The following is a 10,355-nucleotide window of genomic DNA, read 5'->3' on the forward strand; positions in this document are numbered from 1 at the left end:
CTGCCCAGTGTTGCATGTATGCAACAGGAACCATATGTGTGCCAGGGGTGTGCAGTGGGTGAGAGGTAGGTGAGGCAGAGCCTCCCCACCGGAGTCCTTTGAAAAGCACCACCACCGTGTGAGGTACCCAAGCACCCACAACCTATGGCTGGCAACCCCATGGCTATGCGTGTGGGTTGTAGGTGCTTGGGTGCCTCACACGGTGAGGACGCTCTGCCTCACCTGCCTCCCCACCCACCGAATGCACGACCTTAGCATTGTGAGCTGGGCAGAAATAGACATTTGTACAGACATTTGTACTCTGTCTTCCTTCTCTACATAGCCCCCAAGGCAGCTGACCAAACAACATTAAAACAATACAAATACAAACAGGAGAGCAAAACAAATTAGCTTCTACAAGAGGGTGGCATCCCCAAAGCAGTGACCAAATCAATATATCACAGCAAATAAGCACAGACGTAATAAAATGAAGAAATTCAGACTAAAGTCCCAATCCTATCCAACTTTCTAGCACTGATGCAGCCACAATGCAACCCTGAAGTAAGGGAACAAATATTCCCCTACCTTGAAGAGGCCTCCATGACTGCCCACCCCAGGATGCATTGCACAACCTGTTGGTACGGCTGCATCAGTGCTAGAAAGCTGGATAGGACTGGCTCCTAAGTACTGCTAAAGCTTAGGGAATAAATGTTTCATTGCTGCCTAAAAAAACAATAGAAAGTGCCTGTGGATGGAGAAACATTTCTGTAGCCAGAACAACCAATGAGAGAAGACCCTATTTCTGGCACAATACAATCCAGATGCCTTCCCTTGAGGATGCATTTCTGTTGCAGGTGTACATGTTTTCTAAACTCAAACCATACTTCCTAGGAAAGTGAGGAATTCTAACTATATACTGTATATTTTAAGTCCCTGCCTCTCTCCAAACACAGGCCTTCCATCCATGCTGTACTGTCCCAATAAATGTACCTCTCCACACCTTATAAACTATTCTCAGCAAGTAGTCCTATAGAGGAAGCATGTTTTTTAAGAAGAGCCATCATCTAAGGATGTCAAACTTTTTCATACAGAAGGCCAAATAGCATTCATGGCACCTTCTGAGGACTGGAAGTGATGTAATTAAGCAGGGAGTGACATCATTAAGCAGATATTGACCAGAAACAGCACTTTTTCACTTAGGATCTCATTAGCTGCAAATGAGAGAAGAGAATATATGCAAATCTCGATCATATTTTCAAGATATTGGAGAGCCCAATTTCATGCAGGCCACCCTTTCAGTAATGACTCTTCTGCTGAGGCATCACTTTGCAGCTCTGCAGCTCAGAGCAGCTGGCGGTGCTGCTGCTGAGAGAGCCCAATTATCTTGCAGGGGCTGGATAAAGAGCTTCTGCAGGCCAGATACAGCTTGCATGTCTTATATTTGACACTTGTGATCTACTCTATTATTACTAGGAATCCAGATACATTGGTTCCATGCCAATGCATTCCTCATAGTACCCATTCTCCTGTAATTTCTCCTCAATATCTCATTTGTAGCAATATTTTTGGCTTCAAATGTGTGCCATATTTAAGCAGTGAAGTAACTGTGCACTGTTTGCTAAAGTAAGTACAGCTTCTGCAGGATCAGCCTTAGGAGCTGTGGGGTCCAATTGGAAACATTTTTTGTGGGGCCCCAGTTTCACAGCCAAAGTCTATAGAATCCAAGTTATAAATAAAATGTATTATAGACTTTATATCTTTATGGTAGGATGGAAAGCAATCAAAATGTGCGCTTAAAAAGTGCATCTGATTTCATGAACTAAATGGATCTAAACATATTTTAAAATAAAATGGCATACATGTAAGGCTATAAGTAAACAAACAAAATGTATATATTACTTTGAAAAGTAAATATTTCCAAACAAGTTGTTTTAGTAACTGAAACAAATTAGTAAAAATATTAATTTGATTTTTGTTTAGAAAAAAATTCAGAATGTCAGAAAGTGTTGTGGTGTGTATTTGACAAGACTAGGGTAGAATAACCCAGTGTGGGGACTCCTTAGGTGTGGGGCCCAATTGGGATCTATTGGGCATTGTCTGTGAAAGTAATCAAGCTGAGCAATGCAATTCTTCACAAATGGGTTTGTGCACTCTCCTGCTATCTATTCATGTCCCTCCATCAACCTTCATTGCAAAATATAGAGTGATCCCTTATATTGGACTGATATACTGGTGAGAGCATGTTAGCTTCCCAACATATTTCCCAAGACATGTTCTGTTTTGTATTTTATTGAGTTTTCTTGAATGTTAATGTTTACATTTTTGCTAGCTGCTTTGGACTTTTGTTACAAAAGGGAAAAGTAGAATATAAATAAATAACATTTCATTCTTTTTCACTGCCTAATAGTGGTACTATATTATTTGGACAGACCTTGCAAGATAAATTCCATTGGAACAGAGAGAATGAGAGACTAATGATGTTTTTACAATACCTATTACAAATGGACATATGGGAAAGGAATAAGGACTCCCGATTCCAGGAATCAGCATTATCAGTGCCAGTACCAAGGGAGAAACCAGAGTAAGCTTCTGGGTCCTAAAAGGGGGGATAAAAGCCACCAAACATACTGGGGCTACTTCAATCTGGTCTCTTTATCTGGCTTAACAAAGCCAGAGCCAAATCCCCAGGTCTAATTAGATCACCACTGCCCAAATGTCACAGGCCCTATCAAAATTTTCACTTTCTCAAGAAACAGGCCCACATGTCTATGACTTTCCATTCATTCTGGATGCAGTCCAAAGTCACTCAAATCAATGGAACTTTTGACATTGCCTTTATTAGGATGTGGACTGTAGCACCTTGTTGGCTGTAATCCTTCATACAGAGAGAACACTTAAAACCCATTGATTTCAATACATAAGCCCAGCATTGGATCTGTGCTTTCCAATTAGTGTTATTAATGTCCCCAGTGGTATTTCACCTTTCAGTGGGTAATACATCCCCCTTTCCCACTCATGGCACTGCTCTGTCTGGCAGGATCCTGCTGGAAGTGGAGATGGAAGTGGAGATGGATGTAATGGATGCCCATTACAACAATGGGCAACATATGGCTGTACAGCTTCCTGACCCTTGAAAGGAGATGTGGTTTGGGGATAGAGGATGCAGAGTGAAGCCCCAACTGTGGAGCAAGCTGCTGCTCACTCATGCGTACTGCTGCCATGATCATTGGTGGTACTTGCTGAATTGGTGCCCACAAAAAAGTGGTACCTTGAAGAAGTTGAAAGCCCTTTCAATAGCTCATTCCCACTACAGGAATACCTTGCTGCAGCGGGTCTTCTCATCCTCTTAGAGTTTAGCTTCTAAATGACCACCAGAAAAATAGTTTTTCAGGATGAGGGAGGGAGGAATTTCCCTCTATGATGGACAATTCTTAGCTCTTACACCAGTGATTTTCAACCTTTTTCATCTCATGGCACAATGACAAGGCACTAAAATTCTCAAGGCACACCATCAGTTTTTTGACCACTGGCAAGACACACAATGCTACTGGTAGGGGACTCACAGCCCAATCCTAGCCACACTTTCCTGGGAGTAAGCTCCATTGACTCTAATGGTACTTACTTCTGAGTAGACATGGATAGGATTGGGCTGTCAAATCTTCCAATTGCCCTACTAATAAATGACCCTCCCCAAAGTCCCATGGCATACCTGTGGGACCATCCGCGGCACACCAGTGTGCCTTGGCATAGTGGTTGAAAATTGTTGCCTTATGCTATCCAGGAAAGAATGGTGATGTCCACCCAGGACTGCCAGCTATGTCACTCTGCCAGCAACAAAAATAGCCACCCACCTATCTTTTCCCACTCATCCCATTTGCCTATCATATCCACCCACCCACCCACTCTCTGGCTGCTTTTTCCATGTCCCTCCTTTCCTGAATGCATTCATCAGCCACAGTCCGATCCTTCGATGACTGCTTGCTTGGAAGTAAGCCCCACTGATAGAAACGGTAGCTCATTTCGTCTAAGAGTGTATGCTGGTGAAGAAGTTGTGGAGGGGCGTATCGAGGGCCTTTAACTGGCCCCAACTGGCCCAACAGGCCTGGGAGACTATCTTGGAGGTATGAGGGGACCCAAGAGGACAAGTAATGTGGGACAACGGAGGGGAGGAGATGATAGGTGGGAGGTGCCGTGGTCTATGTAAGATTGAGAAATCTGTATGTCCTTTTTGCACTGGGTATCCAAAGGGGCAAAGAAATAAAGGAGAAAAAGTCCACCAACACGCAGGGATGGGTTCGCTTTGTGGTCTCCAGAGTATACACGGGTGAGAACCAGTAGAGACAGGTGGAAAAAATGGTGGGAGTGGTTAGATGGGGTGAATCCACCTATAAAGTGATGTATCTGTGTTCTAGTTAAACAGTTGATGTAATGCAACTGTAGTTGAAAATGTAAAATGTGATTTCTTTCCTTTGTATTATTTATTGTAGTATGAAACTTTTAAAATAAAAATCTATATTTCCCACAGTCTTCAGTGGGTTCAGAATGCATGAGACGCAGGCCCTGTGAGCATCCTTTCTCTCTCCTGCCCCCCTGCCTGCATCTCCTTTCCTCTCCTCTTGATGTGCATCCGCCGCTCCTCTCCAGCCTGCTCTGCTCTGCTCTGCATCCGAAGCAGCCGATAGGGGTCGCAGCTGGGAGAGAAGCTCTTCCGTCAGCGGCGGCGAGGAGGAGGCTTCCTGCACCGCGTCAGGGCTGCGGCTGCGGGTGTCCAGCGCGCCTCCGTCGTGCCGGCGGCGTCGGACGAGCGAAGGGCTCCGCACACTAGCAGCAGCAAGTTCGCCGCGGCTTAGTGGGAGAACAGGCGGGCAGCGGGACCGACTCAGCCACCCGACAGCTTCTCACTGACTGGTAAAGACGGGGGTCTGGGCAGGGCTAAGAGAGGCGGGGGCGGAGCAATCCCTTGCCTGGCTCCTGTCAAGGCTCGTTAGGCTCAGCTGGGCGGACTGCGGGAGCGGGCAGGGACTGGAGCGCCTGCTTGCCAAGCGCGCGCCCTCCCGGGGATGGCTGAAGTCCTGTGCGCGCTTCCTCTGGAACGAAGGCGCTGCGCCTGCTGCGGACCTGTAAACCTTGCAGAAGAAGCCGAGGCAGACAGTCCCACCCAGGCACTGGAGGACGTGCTCAGATCTAGAGAGCCTTCGTGCATGTCCCCCAACCCGGCCCCCACCCCGATCTCAAATGCATCCTTCGAGAAAAAGCGTGCCACTGATTCAAAGGCACAATTTATGTTGAGCTCCAGTAGCCTCCAAGCTTCCTGGGAAGTGAGGCTGCGATCCTGAGAATAAGCCCCATTGACTACACATGGACTTACTTCTGAGTAGGCATGCATAGCATTGGGCTCTCAGCCACATTTACTTGGGGTAAGCCCCATTGACTACAGTGGGACTTACTTCTGAGTAGGACTGGGCTTCCAGGCTGCAATCCTTTCCACACTTACCTGGGAGTAAGCCCCATTGACTACACTGGGACTTACTTCTGAGTAGGCATGCATAGGATTGCGCTCAGGCTGCAGTCTTATCCACACGTACCTTGGAGTAAGCCCCATTGACTATACTGGGACTCACTTCTGAGTAGACATGCATAGATTAGCAGGGTGACCTGAAACAATGGAGGACGGAGTGCCTCTACCTTTAACCATTGTATGGAAGAGGGAATTTTGGCAGGTGCTGCTTTTTAAACCTTTCCTTATTGAGCTGCACCTGTCAAAGTTCCCGCTTCTATACAATGGTTAAAGGTATCCATTGTTTCTGGTCACCATGAGGACTGAGAACCGGTAAATTAAGTATCCGTTGCTTTTGCTTTCGATTAAAATCAGTGGATCAAATGAGGACCAAGATGATCTTTCCCCCCCCCCCCCTCAACACCATGTCTGTTGGAGACCACTTTCCTTCCTCTGATCTTGGCGGCTGAGATGAGGGCGGACAGGGCAGGGTGTAGCCCTGAAATGAACCTCCAAAATGAACCTGTGCTGAAATGAAATCTCCAAGTCCATTCAGCCACGACCACAAGCGTGGGACCGAAGGGGAAAGACATCGTATTGCTTTCTTCTTCTGTATTAAGATGGGTTGGGCAGTGCAGAGTTGAGTTCTTTTCGAAGATCCAAATGAAACTACCTTAGATGGCTGTGATCGAAGCCCTTTCAGACTTGTTTGCCCTGCTTTAACCCATTTCTGCCCAGTCCACAGGTGTACAGTCGTTTGATCCCTGTTGCATATATGCAACGTTGGGCAGAAATGGCTTTTAAATCCATAAATTGGTCTGCAGTAAATGTGAGAAGGCTTTCTGCAGTGCTTCTGCCTCGCAGTTCTTGTTTTTGATCGTGAGAATATTGAATTTCTAGGGAAAGGAACCAAACGCTCCCCTTCTCAGAATTCAATTGAAACCCATCTCATGCTGCAAGAGACGTCTTCATTCATAAATCTGCATTTGCTCAGTCTATTCATGTGCAGGTTTATTTTATGGTTCTAAGGGTCAGGTTCCAGTAAACACCAGATGCAGGGCCCAATCCTAGGCATGTATACTCAGAAGTAAGTCCCATTATAGTCAATGGGGCTTACTTCCATGAAAGCGTGGATAGGATTGTAGCCTTTGCTTCGGATCGAGATGGACGCACAAGGGAAAACCTTTCCTAGGGAAACAATATGTGTGCCTCTGTGCCTCCCGCAATCTCTGTAATTTATTGATTTATTTTAATTTTTCAGATTTTTATACCGCCCTTCCTCCAATGAATTCAGGGTGGTATGCATACATAAATCAAACCTGCCTGTGTCCCGTCTGTTCTAATGCCATTTCTACCCAATGTTGCATATACGCAACAGGGATCAAATGTGTACGTCTGTGGGCTAGGCAGAAATGGGTTAAACAGATCTCATTCGTGTGAGCGAGCATCAATACAATGATAAATCTATCCATTGATGCCATCACATTTATGATTGCAGAGTACTGTAATGAGATACAATACAATGAACTACATAATCTGTCTCTGTCAGAATAGAATATGCAGCAGCTCCTCTGACAATCTGCCCAAAGGTTTTTGGCCTTGGAGAAGCTGTCAAAAATGAGCATCCAGCACTCGCTTTGAAAAGATGAGGAACATCAAGTGGGGGGGGGGATCTCTATGAAATAGAAAAACTCTGAGATGGTCACCCAACCATTTCTGCCTGCAAGCTCTGTGGTAACAAACATTGCCCATATCTTTTCCCCTGATAGAATCCTTCCTTCCTCTCTCCTCCTCCACCTTTCTGTTTCCTTCAAATGGTCCATTTGGCTCTCCGTTCAAGCCCATCCTATGGCAGGGTGTGAAAGAAGTGACTGTTTGCGTGGATGGATGGGGTCCTTTTTTCATCTTCATTTATGGATGAGAAGACCTGTGCATCTGAAACAGGACCACAGATGTGATTACTTGCTGCTGTTCCTTTGATCAAAACCGTTGCTCCTCGGTATAGATGCTAGAGGTACATTCAAAAGGAAACATGCAAATCATACATCATAGCCTGGGTTTGCTCAGGGCTACTTTGCACAAATGCATCACTCCAGTACTGACAAAACAGGCTGTTGCTCAGTGGCAGAGCCTTTCCATCCAAGCCCCCCAGCACCTCCAGGTAAGGCAGAGAAAGATTCCTCTCTGACCCCTGCAGAGTTGTCCAGGGTACTGAGTCTGATGTCAGGATAAGGCAACCTGAGTTACCTGTCAGGGATAAGGAAAACCAGATATAAATACTTCTTCAAATGAATAAAGTTTTCAGGTGACACTGAATTTCCTCCACTGAAATGATGGTGTTGGGAAGTTTAAGGTTACCTAGTTTTGGAAAACTATGTGGACATTTATCAGGGATGATGAAAAGGATGGAGTTTGCCTCTAGTTTATGGGTCACAATGGTGCAGGGCTCTGGGGTGGAGGCTCTATGGGTGACCAGAAGTTATAACCGCAAAAGAGGACAAGGCACCCCAAAATGTAAGACAGGCAATAAAAATGCAGGACATGACAAAATAAAAGCTAAAAACACTTGTACATTGATTTAATGTGGTGAGTTTAACCATTACATTACAATGTAAACTATATTACATTACTTAATTATTACATTACATTATATTAATACATTATATAATGTATTATATTAAATACATTACTATTTAAAACTATATTACATATAATTTATTAATTAGAAGAAGGCTGTGTGGCTGCCTGCAAGGGCCTGCTCCCAGGGAAAAGGAGGACATTTGTGTACATGAGGCTGAAAAAGAGGACATGTCCTGGAAAAAGAGGGTGTCTGGTCACCCTGTCGTCAGCCCCCAACTCCTTAGAAAGCAAATGTGACTCAACACACTACTGTTAAAAGGAGACACCAGGAACCATCCAAATTGAGTTAAGTATGGAGACTGTGTTACTTGCCATGCACATAGGAAAGAGGTAAAGTTGACCACTGGCCACTGATGGACTCACAGCCCAAGCCTATGCATGTCTACTCAGAGAAGTAAGTTCCATTGAGTTCAGTGGGGCTTACACCCAGGAAAGTGTGGATAGGGCAGAGGCCTGCATGTCCCTCTTAAACAGTGGAACAGTCAGCAATAATTCATTTGTTGTTTTGTCAGTGTGTCCCTTTTTTCAGAACATCTGAGTTCTACAGTATGGTAAACATCCATTAGTAACCTCCCCCCTCACTGACCCAGTGTGCAGATTGACTGCTGATGTTTAAAGAGATAAGCAAGTTTTGCTGAAAGTAATGGCTGCCAAGTGTACCAAGTTGGGGCCAGGCAGGACACCTGTGTTTTGCAAGTTGGGGTCCGCTGCTTGCAAGTGATCTCTTAGACTCAGGCAATTCCATGATCTGCTGGCCTAGTGCAAATCCCCCTTAGAACAGGGGCCCAATTTTGTCCAATTGGTCTAAAGCTGGTTTTGGTGCCAACCAATCCCCACACTCCTTTGCAACCTCCCAGAAATAGTGAGCTCAAGCTATTGAGACTATCCTAGCTGCTGAGCCCATCATACTGTTATCCAAAGACTAGATATTTCTTCTGGAGCTGAGATAATTTTTTCTCTGTAAACTGTTTTGTGAACTTTTTGTTGAAAAGCTGTATATAAATACTGTTAATAATAATAATAAGAGGATGCTTTGATACACCCAGTTTTCCTTCATGGAGGAAGGAGTGACTGGCTATGGCCACTCATCCATCTAGCGTGGGGGAGGGTCTCACTTGTAGAACAGGAAGTTGCAGTCCCATTGGTACCCATAGATCTCTTCCTGTGCATTGTTTGATTAGAGAGTGCGTGCCAAAAGACATGCCTCCATTGCTTTTAACTAGCCTATCTCAGGAATGCTTGAGTAGGGGTGGCCAACCTTTTAACTTTAGGGCTCCTGGACCTATCCAGGAGTCATTGTGCAGAGGAGGGAGTTTCAGTAGGTGCAGCTTGTCATCTGTGAGGTCAGGCTGCACCTGCTGAAATTACACAATGGTTAAAGGTCCAGGAACCCTAAGTTGAAAGTTTGGACATCCCTGTGATAGATAGAAAAAGGAATAGTAGCTACATCCTTCTATGTACCCTCTCTCTGGAAAAATCCCATTGCAGTTACAGCTTGCCACTTTCTGGCTATGACTCCTTGGCACTCCCACTGTGCTGGTTGCCTTTTCAACTCTGCAGATAAATGAATACTATTCCCACTTTGTAAATGAGAAACTGACAACTCAATCCTATGCATGTCTACTCAGAAGTAAGTCTCATTATGGTCAATGGTACTTGTTTCCAGGTAAGTGTGGACAGGACTGCAGCCTAAGAGAGTGAGGTACTCCCAAAATGACCATGTGAATGCATATCTGAACTGGCTTCGGATCATGGGCTTTGAAAGTCAATGATCCTTATGTCTACACCAGGAAGGCCATGATTTGACCCACCACTCTCCTCTTCCTTTATGGGCCAGGTGAAAGGCAGGATAAGGCAAGGTAGAGACAGGTGAGCACCCTTCTTCCATGGGTGCCTGGGTCACTGCCTCAGTTGGCCTCATGGGGTGACTGGCAGTCCTGAGCTCCACCATAGAAGTAAAGCTGAATATAAATGTACTAATCACATTATAAAGTGCAAATAATAGGACGGTAGTAGCCTTACTACAAGGGAGTAAGTACCGTGGACCTCTGTGATGGACTTACTGTACATATGTAAAACCAGCTGCAGGTGTACTCTAAAGGAGCACTCTGGAGTCTCAAGTCTAGCTGGCTATCCTTGGTGGTGGTCCTTGGAGAAGGCTGGGCTGGATGCCTGAGTCACGGGGCCCTGATTTCACAGGAGTGGTGGTGTTCATTGGCTACCACAAAAATAGTCCAGA

Source organism: Tiliqua scincoides, chromosome 1 (genome assembly GCF_035046505.1).
Source record: "Tiliqua scincoides isolate rTilSci1 chromosome 1, rTilSci1.hap2, whole genome shotgun sequence".
NCBI classification, from domain to species: domain Eukaryota; kingdom Metazoa; phylum Chordata; class Lepidosauria; order Squamata; family Scincidae; genus Tiliqua; species Tiliqua scincoides.